Source organism: Panthera pardus, unplaced genomic scaffold (genome assembly GCF_024362965.1).
Source record: "Panthera pardus isolate Hobbes unplaced genomic scaffold, ASM2436296v1 HiC_scaffold_17, whole genome shotgun sequence".
Classification (NCBI taxonomy): Eukaryota; Metazoa; Chordata; class Mammalia; order Carnivora; family Felidae; genus Panthera; species Panthera pardus.
The window spans coordinates 141,291,653-141,313,193 of NW_026526732.1; the positions used below are offsets into that span (position 1 = coordinate 141,291,653).

At 51.4% G+C, this 21,541-nt stretch overlaps 1 protein-coding gene across 1 annotated transcript in view; it reads left to right on the forward strand.

Moving 5' to 3' along the window:
• LRFN2 (leucine rich repeat and fibronectin type III domain containing 2) overlaps positions 1–21,541 on the forward strand; it is a 180,546-nt gene that overhangs the window by 64,563 nt on the left and 94,442 nt on the right.

The window sequence follows — 21,541 nt, forward strand, 5'->3', positions numbered from 1 at the left end:
CAGGCTGGCGCCTTTGGCCTTCTTTTCTGGCAAAATTGGCTGGACTCAGCCTTCTGGCTCCCTCTGCTCCCTCTCGGAGCACCGGATTCCCTTGGTCATTGCCCACCTGACTCACCTTCCTGGGCACCCTCTAGGCCCCGCCCGACTTGCGCCCTCCTCGCAGACTGGCCAGGTGGCCCTCCGGTACCATTTAGTTTTCCCTTGTTTCTTTCTGTAGCCGTGGGCTTACCTCAGCCTCCTCCCCAGCAGGCTCTCCCAGCATGCCTTGAGGCTGGTGACCGCCCCCACCCCCCACCTCCCACGGCTCCCTCTGCCGGGAGGACCCATCTGCTCTAGAGGCTCCTTGATTTTCCTGCGCCTCCATTGACTGAGTAGCACTGCAGTACCCCATGAAGAGTCCCTCTTTTCTTTCCGGTCTTAGGGGACGTGGCCTTCGTCCCCAAGATACTCAACATACTCCTCTGCTAGCCCATTTCACAGATGAAAAACCTACGCTCAGGGAGAATGGAACGCCCCCTTCATCTCCCAGTGGGGCTCTGTCTGGAAAGTGGGGGAGCTTTGCTAGTGGCCCCCTGCGAGCTGAGTCCCAGGTTCCCCCAGCCCCAGGGGGTGACCTTCCCTCTCCAACAGGGTCTTTATTTTGTTCCTTCCTTGATGTGAGAAATTGAAAGGAGGCAGGTCAAGGTGAACCCGCCCTTGATTCAGCACACAGTTGAATCTCCCCATCTGGACACCTCTGTGCACCCTGTCCTCCCTGCCATGACACCTCGGCCTCAACGTCCCTCAAGGGCAGAGTCCCAGAGCATCTTGTTGCTGTTTTGTGAATCTCGAATGATAATTATATGTATAAAATTCGACTGCTTAAACCGTTCAGGATTAATCGGCACCAACACACAGAAATGCGCCTTGCCTGTAATTAGCGATTCCCTGGCAAATGCATTTTGCAAAATAGCACTTGATTTTAATAACAGGCTGTTAGTATTAGAACACTGTGCCCATTTTATTTCAAATTGTCAAAGCAGCCCCCTCTCTCTGGCCACCCCAGCCTCCACCCGCAGGTGCCTGAGATCCTGGTTGGGGGCCTGGCGCCCTCGGGGAAAGGTGTCTTGGTGATGTCCTCCTCTGCGCCCCTCTGAACAGCTCCACCCCCAGCAGGGGCCCCCCAGTCACAGCTGCTGCCTGGCGGTGTGAGTGTCTCAGCACTGTCTTGGCGAATCTTCCCCTCCCCCTCTCCTCCATGGGCACTTGCACTTCACTGCCCCTGTTTCTCTCTCTCCCCTCCCTCTGGCTCCAAGGTCCCCTCTGACTCCAGTTCTCTCTCCAGGGGCAGTGGCTCCACATCTCTGAAAGCCTCGGTGTGGGTCCCCTACCTGCCGCCCTCCACTCCTCACTGCCTCTCTATTTCCTTCTCCCTTCTCGGCTCTGTTGGCTTCCATGCATGTGGCAGGATGCTTGGGTCCCTGGTGGCTGAGCCCTGACCCTCTGAGGATTTTCCATCCTGGGGGTGGGGGGTGGAAGGGAGACGGAGTGGGGGCTCTGAGCTGGTGGCCAAGCATCTGCCTGGACGACCTGGTCGCACCAGGCCAGGGATGGGCAGAGGGGACAGGCTCAGCTGCGGCCACTGCCTGCCCCTCCTGCTCCTGCTGCCACCCTGCCCCAGCCTCCAGAGGCCCCTGTCCTTGCCGGCACCACTGTGTCAGCACAAAGTACAGGAACAGCCGTGACCGAGGGACCTTCTTAGGAGGGTGAGGAGTGAAAGGACAGGAGGGCCAAAGTGCCTCTGGGTGGCTCAGACAGAAGGCTGGGTGGCGGGGTGTGCCCCAAACCCTGCAGAGGAGGCAAGGAAAGGGGGTCCCTCCAGTGCGAGCATGATCCCAGGTTTTCCCTTCTCCCCCACCCACACAACTGACCCTCCTCCCATTTTCCCACAACCACCCGGTTGCCCAGGCTGGAGACCAAAGCATGATCCCTGCCCCTCCCCCTTAGCCTGTACCCAAAACTGCCCCTCTTCCTCTGCACTCCTTTCTCCATCCCATTACCATGGCTATCAGTCAGCAATGTGACAGCATCTCCTCCTGGCTGGCCTTCCTGCCTCCTGCTAACTGTTTTCGCAGCCACCAGAGGGTTCTGGCTTAAAGCCAAAGCCACGTCTCATTGCCACACTACTTAAAATCCTGCCATGGGTCTCTGTCACCTCAGCATAAGGCCCAAACTCCTGTACCTGGCCCACTTGCCCTTGGAACCTCATCTCCTCACCTTTCTATCCAGGTACACCAGACTGTTCCCAGGACCGCCAAGCCTTTGTGTATGCTGTTCCCTCTGCCTAGAATGCCCTTCTCTGTCCCTTCTCCTCTGAAAAATCCCAGTGCCCAGAACAATACTTGGCACACACTATGTGCTCAGTTAGTGTGTTTTGAATGAATGATATATCTTACCCATCACCTAGCCGCAGTTCAAATGTTTCCTCCTCTGGGAAGCCTTTCCTACCCACCCTAGATTTACCTGCATCTCCTGTGTGCTATCTGGACACCATTAATGTGTCACTTTTCTGCCTGAAATAAAAACAGACCTGTTGTATTTGTCTGCTATTGCGGAGTAACAAAGACTCAAACCCAGTGGCAGAAAGCAGTGGCATTGAGCTGGGCTTGACAGAGAGACTCAGCCGGGGTAACTCTGCTCCCTGTCTCTCTTCTTACATGTGGACCTGTGGGCTAGCCCAGGTGCACTCTTGTCATGGCAGTGGCAGAAGCACAAGAAGGCAAGAGGGACTTTAAGGTCTCTTCACGCCCAGCCTTGAGGCTGACACATCATTCTATCTTATTCTGTTGACCAAAGCAAGTCTCATGGTCAGATCCAAAGCCAAGGATGGGGCAATATATTTGCCCCTTTATGGGAGGCACTTGAAAGTCTTTCGGCAAAGAACATGAATGTGGGGGTTGGGTGGGCAGATTTGGACCCACACCAGGGCTTGAATTCCCATCTCCCTGCTTATTCATATAGAGAGTCATTTCACCTCTCAGAACCTGTTTCCTTATTTTTCAAGGGCTCTTATGGGAATTAGAATAATGCATTCATTCACACAGTGCATATCTCTTGAGCACCTACTATGTGTCAGACCCTGTCCTAAGCACTGAAAATATAGCAATTAACAAGATTGATAATACATGTAGAATGCTGAGTCTTGCCCAGAAAGCAAGCTCCCTTCCCTCTCCCCTGCCCTGCAGAGGTGGTACCGGTGCCCTGATTGGTGCCCTGATTGGTTCCCCGTGGTCAGGCCTTGCCCACACGTCTACCTGCATCCTGCTACTGTTCCTCTGGAACTGCTCAGGGCAGTCCCCCTGAGGGTGCTGGGCTCTGCTCCTCCTGGGCTCTCCACTTCCACTCTTTCTGCCTGTAATACCCTCACCCCCCTTCACTTAACCCTGCCTGTTCCCTGGCCTCATCTGGGACACCAGTTACTCTAGTGAGTAACACTCACCGCACTGTGCTGTAACATGGTAAACCTTCCAGGGCTGACTTCCTCAGCTTCACGTCCTCAGAGCCTGGAACACAGCAGGCACTCAGTGCTCATACTGGGGGAAGGAGAGACTAAATGGATGGATGGGTGTATCCTGAAGAGTCTTGTGTCTTGCAGGCTCACAGAGGGTGGCTTGTGGAGCCAGCAGGGAAAGACAGAAAATGATGCCAGCTGCCTGTCCTCAAGCATTTACTAAGCGCTTGCCTTAGCCTGTGCTCGGGAATGTGTCGGGCCAAGACACTGCCCCTGTTTGACATGTGCACTCAGTAGATCATCCAGGGAGGGCAGCTGAGTAGGGCATGCCAGTGTATAATCAGGCTGCCCAGACTCCAATTCACTCACTTTCCCCTGTGTCGGTGTGTCCCTCTGGAAAGTGGGATCATAACAACACTTGTTTCATAGAGGTGTTGGAAGAGTTGACTGAACAAAAAGTTTATTGGTCACCAACTATGTGCCAGGCACTGGAGAACGCAGGGAACAAAATGGTATCTTAGCACCAGGCTGAGTTCATGGCACACAGTCCGCATTCACCATTGCCCCTGCCATCACCTAGTCCAGCCCTGTCATTTGACAGATGAAGAAATGGAGGCCCAGAGAGGGTAAGGCTTTGACCCAAGGTCACACGGCAAACTAAGGATGGGACTGATAGTAGAAACCAAGTTGCCTGATGCCCAAGCGAGGCTCTTTGTACTTTACCTCCCGTTTCTCCTTGGAAAAGGGACAGCTGGGAGATGAGGAGTCTACAAAAAGGGGGCAGGAGACAAGAGGAAGACTGGTTGGATCCGCCCTTGCTCCCTCTCAGCGCTTGTGGACCTTGATTGATTCAATTTCTGTTGTCATCGCCCAATTGTCCGCACTAATGGAGCAGAGATAATCCTGAAGTGCAGCTAATCCCATAACCCGTTCTTCCCAACTCCGCCGCACATATATCCTGCCATCCTGTGTGTGCCGCTGGCCGGTGTGTGTGAGCAGAGCTGGCTGACCTCACTAATTAGGCTTTGCACAGATTGATATTGAAATGAGTCTGCGCTCCTGTGAGTGCACCTGCTCAGGTGGTTGGGAGGCTTCCTGGGCAGGAGATTCTGGTTGGGATGAAGGTGCCCCAAGATGAGCAGAGAAATCCACATGCAAAGTTGCTGCCACAGGTGGGAGGGGGTTTAAGAACCTCCCCTTCCCTTGTCCAGGGTCTGTGTCAGAGAGTGGGGCCCGATGCCCTGCCTGGTGTGAAACACACATGAAGCAGCGTGATTTTTGTCCTAAGCATCTGAGATTGGATTCGTGGAGAGGTGTGCATTTTAGGAGCCCATCCTGAACTTTCCCTGTCTTGCAGACCTTGGTTCTCCACTCAGAACCACTTCTTCATTCCCTGCTGCATCACAGGGCAGGGCTAACGTGGTTCTCACCGCTTGATAACGTGTCTTTGACTTGACAGGTCTTTTGAAGACCACGTGTCAATTCAGTTGAATGCATTCAGGCCCAGGATTTGGGGCACTTGTAATCTGGCAGTGGGGAGGGAGGGGGAACGAGAGGGGGAATGAGAGGAGATGGCTCCTTATTACATCCCAGTACCTGGGTGACACAGTCAAAGAGCTGTCCTTTCCCGCAGGTGCTGATTTCTAGATCTAGAGCGTATGTACTGCCTGAGCAGGGACTTTTTTTCTGGTTTATACCCCAGTGTATCCCAAGTGTCCAGAAATGGGCCTGGTACAAAGCAGCCATACAATGACAACGGTTGGGGAAGAAGTGAAGACCCCATCACGGGAGGTGGTGTTTCTAGTCCCAGGGTCCTTAGGTCCCAGCTCTTAGATGAGGAGCTCCAGACTCCTGCGGGTGTTTTCCGGAGAGGACCCAGTGAACAAGGCTCATGCCCAGTCACTCAGTGGGGACTGTGCCTCTCCTGGCCACCCTGTAGTCCTGCAGGAACCTAGAGACTTGAGTGGGAACATGCCAGGACCAGCGTGTAGGGTGCATGAGTGGCAACTGTAGGTGAGAGAGGTCAGCAAGACCACCGTCTGGAAGATGCTAGGGGGAGAAACCCTTTGACAGGTTATTGCCTAATAAGGAAAACAGGTGGCATGACCATGATGCCTGCCAATTAGATCAGGTGATCCCCGGGGCACCTGTGTGGCTTAGTTGGTTAAGCGTCTGACTTCGGCTCAGAAATGCGGCTCAGGTCATGATCTCACAGTTTGCGGGTTTGAGCCCCACTTTAGGCTCTTGGGCTGACAGCTCAGAGCCGGGAGTCTGCTTCAGGTTCTGTGTCTCCCTTTCTCTCTGTGCCCCTCCCCCACTTGTGCCCTGTCTCTCTCTGTCTCTCAAAAGTGAATAAACATAAAAAAAATTTTTTTAATAAAATAAATTTTAAAAAATAAAGTAAAAAATCAGGTGATCCCTTCATGCCTACAGATTAAAGCAGATGTGTGTGTTTAAAGCTTCCTTGGCTGCCTCCTGACAGCCGAAATCTGCATCTTTTCTCTCAGCCATTGTCCTTGGTTCTGAATCTTTGTGGATATTTTAGTCCCTGTGAAGTCTGCTAGGTGACCCTCCCAGGCTCGACTTGGAATAAATGATTTTGGTGCAGACATGAAACCAGGGCTGAGGTTTACTCAGCATCTATGGGGACCTTCATAAGCCTCAGAAGGTTTATGCACCTTCTCTCATGGAGGGGGAGGAAAGCAGACACTCAGACAGACCTTGCTAAGTCGTCATTTCCAGCTGCCCCAGCCCGGAGGTGCCCCCACCAGGTTTCTTAGTTTGGGTTCCATCAGAAGCAGACCTGGAGACCAGGATTTGGGTGTCAGCAGTTTATTTGGGAGGTTGGCTTGGGAAACACTGATGGGTGGGAATGGAAGGATGGAAAGGAAGGGAGGGAGGGAGGAATGTAAGGCAGGGCAGGAAACATAGCCAATAAAAGCTGGATTTTCAAGTCACTTACCCCTGGTGGCAAATGGAGCTAATTCCACTGGGGACCCCTAGGATTCAGTGTAGTCTCAGATTTGTGCCACCTGAGAGGATGAGTGGGCTGGGGTATTTATACCTTACTCTAGGTGGGGAGGGGGGTATTGGTGAACACCCCTTGTGCTGGGGAGTGCTGATTCCCCGGCACTTTGGGCACACCATGAGGGCAAGCAAAGTGACTCCAGTACAGAGAAGCCCTCAGGTAGAAAGACACAGGTGCTGGCAGCTGGGAGTTGGGCACATCAAGGAAAGGGTGAGGGTTATGGGCAGACCAGCCCCCCACATCTGCCACACAGGGCTTCAGACCTCGGCGGGTGTGACCCTCAAGTTCACGGATTTTGCACCAAATCTCACATTCTGCTCATTTTTCTTTGGGGGCTACTGTTTCCAGGGATAAGATCAGCCGCACGGTTTCCAATCTGGAGGTCTTTCCAACATGCAGTTGAGGAAAGAGACACTAGCCACAGTGCATACGAAATTCCCCAGCCGGCTTCCCCAAGCCTCTCCCAGAGTCCCCTTCCCCCTCTTCACTCAGTGTGTTTCGAAAAAGCAAGCTCTTTTTAGCATGTGGTGAGTGAGGCCAAATTAGGAAGGTAAGGCTGAAGTAAAAATAAACTCACTTAAGCGTGCCCAAAATAAATGGCTTTTGGATTATCTGCCGTTTTGGATTATGCCATCCCCACGGAGAGTGACCATGAGTGCTGGGTTCACCTGCTGTAGGCTGGGGCTGCCGGGTGGCTAGGCAGAGTGGGCTGCTGCTGAGGAGTTCTAGAGATGGAGCCTCTAGCCAGGGACAGGATGGGGGCGGGGGCTGCATATGGGAAAAGAGACGAGCTTGGGAAAGGGGGACTGATTAGCAGCTCTTTCCTCAATCTGCTGCGTCTCCAGAAGTTCATGGGTATTATGAGGGTGTGAGGAGAGAGAAATGAAAGAGTCGTGTGGTCAGGTGAGTTTGAAAAATGCTGGTATGGCCAAAGTTGCAAGTTTATTTACTGCAGGACTTCTCAGGTCCTCTACCACTCAGGTCAGCATTGTGATTTTCCAAAAAAGGAATATGAGCCTGCAGGTATGCAGGTGTATACATGCATGTATGTGTATGTACATTTTGCTTTTGCCAAAGCTGTTTGGATAATGGGACTCTTTCCTTCATGTAGAGTTCTTAGGACTTGTGTGAGTACCCTGTGGAACGTTCTTTGGGAATGCCGTTTGGCATTTTTCCAGAACTTTCTCATACCCAGTCCTTGTCAGATCCTATTAAAAGCAGAAAACAGAAAACACATCACTTCTCAGTTTCGGATCCTCAAGTTTCCCCAGGCCTGTTGGATGATGCTCAGACTCCTTTAGCCTGGCATGCTGGACCCCCATGACTTGGTCAGGTCTGCTTCTCCTGGTGGCTCCCCTAGGAGCCCTGAGCTTCCAGACCTGTGGACTTTTGCATGCCTGCTCTCTCTTGGGAAGGTCCTCTCTCTAACCCCTTCTGTTTGGTGAGTTCCTGTTCATGTTTCAAACCTCAGCCCAGACATCACTTTGGGAAAGTTTTCCTTGACCTTACTGCCATCTAAAATGAGCCTTCCTGACCACCCTTAAAATTGCAGCCCCTGACCCCAGGGCTCCTTGTTCCCCTCCCCTGCTTTATTTCTCTCCTTGGCACTTAGCACCTCTGCACAGATTATGTCATTACCATATCTGTTCTGTTTCTCAATTGTGGTCTGTCTTCTGCCCTCAGAATGTTGGCTCCATGAGGGCAGGGATCACTGTCCATGCTGTTCTCTGTTTGCAGGGCCTGGCACACAGTAGGTGCCCCAAAATATTTGTTAAATGAGAGGCGATGATACGTACTTCCTCAGCTGTTCTGCTTCGATATCTTTTTATAAAAATATTTATGTAATTTTGAAAGAGAAGGGGGAGGGGGAGGGAGAGAGGGAGACAGAGGATCTGAAGCAGGGTCTGAACTGACAGCAGTGAGCCCACTGTGGGGCTCAAACTCAGGAACCTTGAGATCTCTGACCTGAGCTGAAGTTGGATGCTCAACCCCCTCTGCCTCAATATCTTAAATGCATATTATTATCAAACACATGGGCTTGCAAACAAGTAATTGTCATGGTGCCCTGCCTCTCAGGCACACTGGCTTCTCCAGGGCACCTGCTCTGGGACCCTCCTCTGTGTCCCCATCAGTTGATAAGTCCCTGCCACTAAGGACATACAAAACAAATGCCCCTTACAAGCACCAGTCACAATGTTTATAAATAGAGAAGCCAGCCTTCCTCCTGGCTAAGGTGGGGGACAGGGGACTGCATTTTGCAGGCCCTGACTCTGTCCAGCCCAGGGGCCTCTCTTTTTACTTCGCTCTCATCTCCCAGCTGACAGTTGTTGGCTGGAGTTGATTTCTTCCTACTCGAAAAAGTGGTGAGGATTTTCTCTCCCCCTTTTTCTCAGCATTAAGGACAGGGCCGTGGCTTCCTCTCAGTGGGTCTTTCTTGTCCCAAGGTAGCTCAGAAAATGGGTCCAGAAAGCTGTGGGGCCATGGTGGGGTCTCAGAAGGAATCTGGGTTCTGCTGTGTTCATTTTCAGTGTGGCTGAAATCTGACTCTGCTGAGGACAGAGCTGAATGGGGCCCAGAGGCCCTCAGGCTAGAGTCTGACAAGCCAGGAGGGCGGGGCCGGCTGGCCTGGGGCTCAGACAGACAGACAGGGTGTGTCTGAGATACTGAAGGGACTACTACAGTATTTCATTGCATCTAAGGCTCCTTTGATTAAAAGATGGACTGTTATTTTTTGTGTCCTTAGGAAAGAAACGTTGCTGCTCATTAAACTTTGACGTGGCATTGACTGTAAGGTGTATCCCGATTTCAGAGATGTTCTGTAAGCATTTTAGGATTGAGGGAATGTGGCCTTGTTATCGCAGGAAGCGGGGGTGGGCGGCTGGGGGAGGTGGGCCGCAGGAAGTTAAGTACGCCCCTGGGCACAGGACACATAGCAGCACGATTGTTCTTTGCTGCCCATAAGTAAAATTGTGCAGAGTCAGGTCTCCTGGTGGGGGCTTGGCATGCACTGGGAACTGGGCTGGGGCAGGGATTTCCCTGCTTTAATGATCCGGGTCCTAAATCCAGAAATCTGACTTCAGTTAGAATCCTCTTCCCTTAGGAGCTCTAATTTTTTTTTTTTTTCTAAGTCTGTCTATTTATTTTGAGAGAGAGAGAGAGCAGGAGAGGGGCAGAGAGAGAGAGGGAGAGAGAGAATCCCAAGCAGACTCCATGCTCAGCGCAGAGCCCAACGCAGGGCTTGAACCCAAGAACCATGAGATCATGACCTGAGATGGAATCAAAACCCAGACGCCCAACCAACTGAACCACCCAGGCGCCCCAGGAGCTCTATTGGCTTTGCAGTTCTGAAACGCCACTTCTGGCTGCTCGCCCACCCGCTTTGCCCTCCTCTGTGTGGAGCCTCCCTCCTTGGCCTCCTCTCCCCCGCCTTTCTGCTCCTTCCTCATCCTTTTCCTCTGTGTCTCCACCTGCCCTCCTTTCTCGTCAGTGACAGCTGTAATTATTGAAACCTATACCCCTTGCACCTCTCCTTTAAAAAGACCTTGCCTATTCCTGGGAAACCTTGGGCTGTGGTAGCAGAAATCCTTTCTTCTCCCTCGTCCCCATCCTCCCCCGCCTGGACCGACCGCCACATCACCACCGCACGCCTGGTTCTCCGTCACCCTGTTGGTGGCTTCTCCCTCTCCAGTTTGTCCCACGTGCTTCCTGAAACACCTGCCATGCCTCCTCTCAGAAACCTACTGCGCCTCTCTCTGGACTGGTATCTCACAGACAGGCTGATGCAGGGCACAGCACTCGCCCCGGAGGCACGTGGCCTGGGATCGGATCCCCTAACCCACTACCAGCTGCGTGACTGGGGGCAAGTTACAAATCCTCCTGCTGGCTCAGCTCCCTGCGGATAACAAGGCTGGGTCCCCTTGATTCTAACATCTTTATTTTAACATCTCTGAAACTGGGACGCCTCCTACAATCTATGGCATGTCAAAGTTTAATTAGCAGTGATCTTTCTTTCTTAGGGATATCAAAACAGTTTATCTTCTAATCTACAGAGCCTTAGATTTGATGGAATGTTATAATGCCTACCTCACAACCTCACAACCTCAAGGGTTGTGAGTGCTAAATTGGCTAACAGGAAAAATTCTGTGCACGGCCCCTGGCACACAGTGGGGACCTCGTAAATGTTATTACTATTGGCACCAGAGTAGACTCTGACCTTCGTGTTTCCTGAGAGTCTTCCCTCGTTGTCCCCACTAGTGGCCATGGTGACTGCCCTCTATGCCCTCCTGCATCAGACCCCCTTTGGCCTTTTTCCCTCTGGTCTTGCCCCTCCCTCTCCGTTGGACCCCCTGTTTACCCATAGTGCTCTACCCTTCCTTTTTACTAGTAGGGGTGCCTGGCCACACTCTGCTGGCCCTTCCAGATCTGTAGTTAGCCTCGCCCCATCTAGCACTGACCTAGTTATTTGTACTGTTTTCCTCTATTTCCCCTGTGTAAGTCTCGCCTTCCCAATGTTCCTTGGAACTGAGAACCCTGCACTCTGCCAGCCACGGGCTGGCCAGGAAACAACCATCAAAGTGCCCACCCAATCTGAAAGAGCATCCCTAATCCGCCCTTGACCCTGTTCTCATTGCCTCCAGCACGTAACCCAGCCTGTCATTCTGGGTGTGTATCTGCTGGTTTATTGTTGGCTTCCCCTGTGAGAATGAAAACCCCCTGGCACCACAGCCTGATGTTCTCACTCATCACTGTGCCCCGGGAGTGAGCCCTAGCCAAGGACAGGCATGATGGAGGTGCTCAATTAACGTTTGTGGGATTACTGTGAACGTTCTTATTCACCAACTGGTTTGTGGGCCAAAGGAGGGCACAGGGTTTTGGGTGGTGGTGGCAGGGTGGCTCAGCTTTTTGCAAACTGAGGCTCAATGATCAGGAAAGAGACGGGGGTTCCAAACAACCAAGGGGAGTCCCCAACTGGGTGGGGGTCCCTGGCTTTTCCTGGCTTGATGGTACATAAGGAAACCTGGGCCCAAGAAGTCAAATTCTGTGCCCTAAGTATGTGGCTTTCAAACTTCTTTGACAGAGTTCCACGGTGACACATGCGGTTCCCCTCACACACACGTGAACGCTCACCCTTTACTCTGAGCGGCACGCTTTATTTCTGTGCCATTTTATTCCCTCTCTGCTCTTTCATTATGTTTTAAGGCCAGTTTGACCCACTACACTGAGTTTATAACCCACAAATGGGTGTCCCAGAGCTACTGAGTGTGGAAGGTGACTGTCACCGCAAGTTTGCTGGACGCAAAGCCCGTGTTCTTTCCGGTGAGCGGTCCTGCCTGGGAGGATAGCTACAGAAGCTCACGTGTATTAAGAGAACAAGATTATTCTGGGAAATTAAGTGGGAGGTCCTATCAGAGCTCAGGAAGGAAGTTCTGTGGGTGTGTCTTTCCTGGCTGGGTCATTCGGGAAGAGGGAGCCCACTTCGCCAGTGGTAGGCACTCCGAAAGTTTTGTGGACTAAATGGGGGAGTGGGCGAGTGAATGGACGAATAACCCCCTTTCCCACACACCTCCAGCACAACCCCTCCAGGGGAAAGAGAATATGCCACCCTGGTTGCCATGGTCCTGAGAAGGAAAGGATGTCAAAGTCCTGGCAGGGAAGGACCCCTGGGGATCGTCTTGTCCACCCCACCATTGCACAGATGTGGGCACTGAGGTCCAGAGAGGAGACGTGGAGCATCCGAGATCATGCTGTGGTCACTGGAGGAGCCGGGTGGGCCTACTGTGTGCTGGCTCCCAGGCCAGAGCTGAGTCCAGGCTTTGGAGTCTGGAATATAGTGCCTTCTGCCATGAATATTACTATTAGTTACGGCAGCATCTTTGGGCATTTCTGGAGCACTAAGTTCATGACAAGCAGGGCATCAAGTGCCTTACAGGTACTAAGTCATTCATTCCTCATGCAAACCCTATAGAGTAGGCACCCTTATTAACCTCTGGAGAGGAAACTGAGGCACAGAGCAAGCCACTTGCTCAAGGTTGTGGTAGAGCAGGGATTTGACTCTAAATGGACTCTGGAGCCTGTGCTGCTGGAGGCTTGGGTGGGGGAAACAGGCTATCTAGGCACAGGCAAAATAGCCAAGTCCTCTCAGGTGGATGGTCGGCACCCCTGCAGTTCAGGCCCCTTGGAAAGCCCCCACACCTCCTGTGTGGCTGATGGTGCAGCTGACAGTTGGGGGCTGTGGGGTGGGGAGAGGCAGAGGGGGGTCGTCGAGGAGGGCAGGACAGGATGGATGGACAGGAGGCTGAAGCTGGCTCTGCCCTGTCCCTGTGGCATGTCCTCAAGCAGGAGAAACCATCACTGTTAACAATCATAAAATGGTAGTAGGTGCCAGCACTGTGCATGGGTGATCAGATCTAAGCCTAGGAGGAAGTGGGGGCAGACTGGGGAGGTAACTAGCCCAAGGTGACAGCAGGGGAAGGGACAGAGCCAGGCGTGGGTGCCAACTCGACCCAACTGCAGAGCCCTGCTATCACCCCTGTGCTGTACTTCAGGGAATGGCCTTCTCCATGCCTCAGTTTCTCACCTCTCTGGTGAAAAGAGAGGCTCCCACCTTGACTATTACAATACCTGTCACATGTTTAAAAGACACGCATGTTTGTTAGCTATTATTTAAAAAAATTTTTTAATGTTTATTCATTTTTGAGATAGAGAGACAGAGACAGAGTGTGAACGGGAGAGGAGCAGAGAGGGGAGGAGACACAGAATCCGAAGCAGGCTCCAGGTTCTGAGCTGTCAGCAACGAGCCTGACGCAGGGTTCGAACTCATAGACTGCGAAATCACGACCTAAGCTGAAGTTGGATGCTTCACCGACTGAGCCACCCAGGCACCCCTGTTAGCTATTATTCATCTCATTGTCATCATGGCATCAGAATCCCAATGCCTGACTCTGAGTTGTGACTTAAGGGTTAGACAGATTCAGATGGAATCTGAGACTTTTCAGGGTCAAGGGCCTGGGCATTTTGTGAGCAGATCATTCAGAATCCACTAAAGGCCTGACAAAGAGACAAGTCAACACAAAACAAGATGTCACCAGCATTTCTTGGCACTTGTAATGGGCCAGGCATTGGGTGAGGCACTTTTCTCCTTTATGTCCTAATATCCCATCAAAACAATAAGTGACCCATCAAAACAATAAGTGAGAAACATCAACTCTGCCCAGTCTTCAGATGAGAAAACTAAGGTTGTTCAGAGGGTCTCAACTGCTCGCCCTTAAAAGAGGCCGTTTGGCACTGAGGCCGAGAGCAGGGACTCTTCAAGGACCCCACGCTCAGTCTGCCTCAGTTCTGGAAGCTGGAGCCTGTGTCAGCAAGCCAGCGTGAAGATTAAATGAGATACTGTGTGTTCAGGATTTAGCGTGTGTCTGACACAGGCGAGGCACTCAATAAGCAATAGTCACTGAAATCCCCACCTGTGTTTTCTTAGGGTCTAGAAGATGGGGAATAAATCCCTCTCTAGATCATGAACTAAACCAGGGCAATATCAGTCTGGCGTGGGGAATGGTTGGGCACATCAGTGAGCATTTATGAAGAGCCTACTACATGCAAGCTGAGTCCAGGCTCTTTCAGTGCAGCAGAGACATGGAGTGGAGCCGTGTAGGCGTCGAGCCCTGGCTTGTGACTCCCAAGTTCAGGGCTCGGGGGGCTGACACACAATCAGTACCTTTTACTCACCCTTACCTGGATTATCAGTGCGATGCTTTCTAAATTAATGGTGGTCCTTGATCTGCGTAGTGCTTTAGAATTTGTGAACAATGTTCCCCCTTTAAAGGATAGGACTTAGAAACTCTGTGGTCTTTTCCTTTCAGCTTTCCATCCCTGCCGGGCAAATTAGGGACAGATAGTCCCATCTGGCATCTGACAAAGCTGAGGCTCAGACAGTGGAAGTGAGTCGCCCGAATTGTCGAGACTGGTTGCTGGGAGTGTGGGGGCTGGAACTCTGATCTCCTGATCAAAGAATTCTCTCCACCGCATCCTGGGCTCCTTCTCCAAGGGAGACATGGCTGACCCCAGCCTGGGGGACAGTGACTTCTTGGAAGATGGGCTGGGACAACATGACTCAACAGTTGGGGGCAAACGGTGCAATTTGCAAGGCATGCGGGGACGCACATGGGGAGCTCCAGCATGCTGGCACCTTCCCAGGGACCAGACACAGTCTTACTCGAAATCCCAAACACCAACTGAACGAAATACCCGTTAAGCTTGGAGAGTAGCTCCGGGCTGTACTCCTGCCCTAGCTACATAATTTTAGAATATGCAGGATGCAGGTTTGGCTCCAGTGCGCACTGTTTCTGGGGGTATTTTTTTTTTTTAAATAGTTCCATTCATGCTTCAGAGAGCTAGCAGATTCATTCTGGTCAGAGCTCTGCCTTCAGTCGAAGCTCCTGTGCACATCTCCACAGGAGCAGAGAACAAAAATGCACCTGGATGGTTTTTATTCAAGTTGGCAGTTGTCTGGATAAAACCATGCTGGACCACTACATTGCATGGAAGACGTCTTCTGGGCATCCACAGCCATTCTGCTGCCCATTACTTGAGTGGCCTTGAATCAGGCATCTTGCCTCCATCCTGCATCTGCACAGGGACACAGGGAGGGTGCTGGACTAAGATGTCCTTTGGCCCTGGATTTGTAGAAATGGATACAGTTGCAAGTAGTGTCCAAGCCCCTGGAAAGATTTGGGTCCCTCATTGGGGCCTTTCAGGCCCAGCCTTCAAGATCCTGGATATTGAGACAGGAAACAACTTGGGGCCATTTGTGCCAATGGCCACTTGGCCACAACCTTTAGGGTCTGGGTCACTTGGGCCCCAGACCTTCTTTTTTATTTTTGATTTTTCAAATGTTTATATTTTTTCTTTTGAGAGAGAGAGAGAGAGAGAGAAAATATGAGCGGGGGAGGGGCAGAAACAGAGAGACACAAAATCCAAAGCAAGCTCCAGGCTCTGAGCTGTCAGCACAGAGCCCTACATGGGGCTTGAACCCACGAACCATGAGATCATGACCAGAGCCAAAGTCAGACACTTGACTGACTGAGCCACCAGGCACCCGGCCCCCAGACCCTCATACATAGCTATGCGTCTTGGGGCTCAACCTGACCAGTCGGCAGAGGTGGCCATATTGCGGAGGCCCATCCTGGAGAGTCACAGCTGGGACCCCCAATCCCTGCTAGGAGGCTTGAAATTAAGATGGGAGTTGGAGAGAGTTAGGTCATCCTTATGCAGGCTTTGAAGTCCCAAAGCCACCTCCACTGAGCGCACCCTAGACACCATCGGCACAGACTGTCCAGTGGTTCCAAACCAGCGCTCTGTCAACCAGGGCCCCTGGAGGCACGAGATTCTCTTCCCCCTTCCCACCCAGGCAAGGGGAGGCTTTTGTGTGGCAACTTCCTGATTTCACATTTTAATTTTCAAAAAGGAAATAAATTCTCTCCAGCCTTAGCTGTAATTGACTTTGGAGTTGTGACTTTATCATGCAAATGGTTATTTGTGGACTTTTAGAAACCTGCGTCACGGAGTGAAATTATATACTTAGAGACTTCCGAAACCATGGATTGCGGTCCCAACAGATCCTAATGATTCTCCGGGTGCCATTAGGGTATAACGTGGAAATGCATATTTAGAGGATGATTAAAAAGCAAACGAGCACACACAGCGAAATTCCTTGTGGAAAGTGGTGATTAGACCCATGGCGAGACTGTTTTCTCATGTTAGGGACCTCACTGACCACCCCCCACCCGGGCCTCTGCCCCTTGCCCCCACAGAGCCCCGGAGGCCCTGCTGACAGGTTATAAACAATCACAGACCAAGGCCTGAAGGAGAAGGAGGAGGAGGAGACAGATCCCCCCCAGACCTGCCCCTTTGCAGAGGGAGCTCACTGGCTGCTTTGCGGCAGCCACCAGAGGGATCTGGGACTGTCCTCTCCAAAGATCTAGGTGCATTTTCTGCACCACCACCACCACCCCAACTCAGGCCACCATCATGTCACATACCCTGGCAACAGTTCAGTGTGAAATCCCTTTAGCAGTAAGTGAGGGGCTCTCCCACCCAGGTAGGTAGGGAGGGTGATTTATAAGGACAGGAGCTATAGTCTTGGGTAGGGTTTGAGACCTGGTTTCAGACTCAGGGCTGCTACTTGAGTATTGCCTGTGTGCCTTTGGTCACTGTAACTCACACGTCCATGAAGGAGATACTAATATCAAATGTGATTCTGTACATCAAAGAGTTTAAAAATAGTAAAGGGGGCCGCCTGGGTGGCTCAGTCAGTCGGGAGTCTGACTTCAGCTCAGGTCATGATCTCGTAGTTCATGGGTTCGGGCCCCGCGTTGGGCTCTGTGCTGACAGCTCAGAGCCTGGAACCTGCTTCGGATTCTGTGTCTCCCTCCCTCCCTCTCTTCCCCTCCCCTGCTCATTCTCTCTCTCTCTCTCTCTCTCAAAAATAAATAAACATTTAAAAAATCGTAAAGGGCTGGGGGATGAGGCTTGTCATGACTTCCCTCCACGTCTGTTTCTTGGTCTTGCTGAAAACAGGTGCTTTCTGCCTGGGCTCCAGGTGCAACCCCTGCAAGGTGTAAGTCCATAACCCATTCTAACCTGTTTCCTTCCTACTTTCACTGTCCTTAGCTCAAGTGGATTGCCACGGGAAGAAGGCTTTCAGTTACCCATAGCTCCACAACGTGCTTCTGACCTCACTCCTATTTCCACCCTCATAAGGGGTCGCCCCCATCCTGATTTCCCCAGAAGCCCACTCTTTCTGTAGGAAATTGGTGAATTGGTTAGAGACACACTTTATTGAGCACTTAGTCATGTGCCAGGCACTGTGCTAAGCACACGCTATGTCTTTTGTCTCATTTCATATTTGCTACAGCCCCACGATTATTCCAATTTACAGATGAAGAAACTAAAGTCCAGAGAAGTTAAGTAACTTGCCTGAGGCCACACAGCTAAGTGACCAAATCCAGGACCAATCGCAGACTTCCAGGTTTTAACCTTTAAAGTTATAGGCATGTCACTTGGGTCCGATGCAACAGCCAGCTTTGTGGCATGTTTCTCTGTGGGTCTTTCTTATGTGTGCATCTGGCTTTTCCTGGGAGAGGCCCCTATCCCAGTCCCCAGCACATTCATCCGTGGGCCTGAACCCCTTGTTCCCTCCCTAATCCCCCATTTCCCTCCAGCAGCTGCTCCTATCTTTCCCTACCTCTGCACACACGTCTTAGAGTTGACTCTCTTTTCTGCCTCCTTCCCTTGATTCCTTCACCCATTTGAATCACCTTCACTCTTCTGTCCAACATAATGGCTCTTTCTGGCATCACCAGTGACCGCTGTGTCTCTAAATCCAATGGGCTGGCTTCTGAAAAGCATCGACTCAAGCGCCCACCCCATCCTTCCTGGCACAGCTTCCTCCCTTACCTCCAGTGACACACCCTGCCTGCCCAGATTTCCTCCTAAATCTCTGGCCATGTCTTTACAGACTCACTGGAGTTGCGGCTCCTCAAGGCCAGGTCCTGCGGTGGCCAGATCCTTTCCCTCAGCGATCTCATCCATGCGCAGCCTCATTTTCTGTCCACATTCGGACTATCTACAAATGCAGGTTCCCACCAACGCCTCTGTTGAACCCTACACCTGTATGTTCAACTGCCTATTCAACATCTCTTGGATGTCTCAAAGATACCCCAAACCCCACCTTTCCCCTGAAGAACTTGTGACCTTCTTCAATAACGATAGTCTTCTTCCAGTGTTCTCTCCTATCCTGTGGCACTAGTGTCCATCCTGACGCACAAGGAAGGAGCTAAGGGTCATTGTTTGCAAATCCCTTCACTCCTGCTTATAGTCAGTCCGTCATGGCGATCGGTCGATTTCATCTCACGATTAGCTGTTGGATTCATGCACTTCTGTCCTGCCCCTCCCCTAGTTCCCTTGACTGGTTAATCCACCTCCCACACTGCAACTCAAATCATGTCATACACACCTCACCCTTACCCTTACCCCACCAAAATCACCCTTGGTTTTCTGTTGCTTTTGAGATCATTTCCCAAACCCATGATGTGGCCCTTAAGGGCTGCATGGCTGGCTATGTCCACCCTCTAGACTTCTCGCCCATCCTCCTCCCCTTCTTGCTCTTTGGGCCCCAGCCACATGGCCCCATGGCCTCGGTCCCTGGAGCTCACCATGCTCCCTCCTGTGTAGTCTAGGAACATGTGTTCTCAGTCTGGAACATTCTCCCAATACTTGTGTGCCTTCCTCCCCCAAGCTTGGCTCCTTTGTCCTTTTCTCTGATAGAGCCATGGACCTGCCTTCAGGACGGTCTGTAAGCCTCACCCATTAGTGTGTATGTTGACGATTTTTGTCACCCCTGCTGGCCTCTCAGCTCCACGGGATCAGACACCATGTCTCATGCTCCTCTACTGTCCTGGTACCAAGCACAGCACGTTCAGTACCTTCCTTAGTCCATGGATGCTTCCAGAGGGCCATTGTGTTCTAGCCACTGTTCTGGGCTCTGGGGGACATGAGGGTGAGCAGATCAGACATGTGATTGTGCTCAAATAACACTCGTAAGGTGTGAATGAATGTTCCTTCTTTGTGCCTCATCTTCCAGTTCCTTCCCCACTCCCTTCTGGGAGGACAGAAGTCTGGAGCCTCCAGATAGAGGGACACAAAGGACAAGTGCCTGCCTCCCCCTGCGCACCTGGGCCCAGATTTCCCAAGGGCTTGTAACTGCAGCCCTCCTTCCCTGCCTCGTCCTGACAGCCCAGCAGGCTTTCAGTCTGCCTCTGACATTCCTCCTCTCCTTCGAGGCCTGTCTGAAGCCACAACCCATGGCTCTCCATGCTGACGATCTGCGGTGTCTCGAAGTGCAGGCTGATCCTGAGGGACTCCCTGGAGGTCCCCAGGCTTCAGCCTCCCCATCATAGGGCTGATGATGCTCACCTGTAGGGTTGCAGTGGGAATTAAGTGAAGTCATGTGGGTGAGGGTGCTCTGAGCCCATAGGACTCTAGACAGATGGAAGCATATTGTCACTTGACACCGTAGGGCTATTTCCCTTTGCACGTGGTACATCCTGTCTCCTGAGCAGGACACACCCACTCTGGATTTCCACTGGGTTCAGCAAAGGACAAGGATGTAGAGTCAAGATGTGCTGGGTGAAGGACTGAGGCTAAAACACACATAAATGAGGCAGAAAGTTCAGACTGTTCAGGGCCTCTCCATCTCTCTGACCCCATACCCCTTGGATACCCGGTCTCATCTTTCCATGGTCCCAGTGGAGGGGACCCCCAAGCCAGAGTATCGGGGGCAGAAAAAGGTACATTGGCACAGGGCTGAGTCCACACCTTGGAGTATTTTCGCCTAATGTGTTCTAGATGCTCCCAATTAGAAAGTTTAATTTGATTATTTAAAAAACCAATGTTATTGTAAAAAATTTAGAAAATGCTCTTAGGTGTAAACAATTATCCATCTTCCCATCATCCTCGATAACTTCTGTTAACATTTTGTGCTTCCTGTCAAGTTTTTTTTTTAAGTTTATTTATTTGAGGGAAAGAGAGAGAGCATGCACTTGAGTGGGGGAAGGGCAAAGAGCGATGGACAGAGGGAGAATCCAATGAAGGAGCCCAATTTGAGGTTCGAACTCACGAACTGTGGCATAGTGACCTGAGCCGAAACCAAAAGTCGGACGCTTAACCGACTGAGCCACCCAGGTGCCCCCCAAAAACATTATTTTTGATAGTTGCACCAGTACTATCAAAACTTCTTTCTAATCAAAAGAGTGATTTTTGCTTAGAGCAGAGAATGCAAAACAAAACAAAACAACACAGAAATATACAAAGGGAAAAAAATCACCACCATCCATAACTCATATATTCGAGGATAACGCAGTTGACGTTTTGGGGTATGTCTTTCCATACTCTCTCTTTCCAAACCCTCACATATTATTTTTGATGGTTTCAAGTTGTCCACAGCCTTTGAGGCGTGCTGGTTTCCTTAGAGGTGTGGATATGCTTACACTTGTCATTGGGCTTAACAGCTGCAAGCCAGTGCCCTATCTGGATGCCGCACCTGATGGCTGACAGTTGGACCTGTAGGTCCCTTCCACTCTCTGTCATTATAAACAACACTGTGATGGACATCTTTGCATGGACACCTTTACATACAGCCATGATTATTTCCTCGTACACTGCTGTGTTTACTCCCCTCCAGAATATTGAAGGGGGGCTTGTTTCCAAAGGTGTGGGCTCAGTGGACAGAGTCAGCAAGGATGTTGAATTGCCCAAAGACCAGCTGGAAAGCCATGAACTACCTACCCCTGGCCTGAAGTGCACAGAGTGAGGAGCTGGAGGGGCAGCTGTGGGGGGCTTGCAGGGCGAGGGGCTTCACCCACAGGGAGCTGGATGCCACATGTCTGGAGGTAAGGGGTGCAGATAAGGACGGGGAGCCTTACAAGAGCCAACATGCTCTGAGGACTTGCCAGGACCGCCTCTGAGGGAAATCTACACGGTAGTCTCATACAGAATATATAAACCTGTTTAATCCTCACGACAGCCCGAGGTAGGTGCCATTCTTCCCCATTTTACAGATGAAGTAACTGAGGCACAGAGAGCTTTTCAAAACTCCTGCTCCCACAGCTAGCAGAAGGCAGAGCTGGTGTCCAAACCTGGATACGTATGGGGTCAGCCAGTCACTGGGTTCATGCAGAGACTGGCCCTAGGCTAGGCATTCTAATCTCTGTCTGCCCACTCTCTGTCCGCCTGCTGCCACTCTCCAGCAGGAGAAAAAAGAGAAACCACACACAGTCCGAAGAGGAGCCCTGCGAAGCCCTAAATCCACTCCAATTGTATTTTCTCTCTATCCCTAGGAAAATAAAAATTGCTGAGCGCCTGCTATTTTCGCCGAAACTGTGTAGCAGAAATCTTCTCCTGGGCTGTGACCCTGGGAGTCAGCTTTCCGCCCAAAGCACATTTTTACAGCCAAGTTATTTCTGATT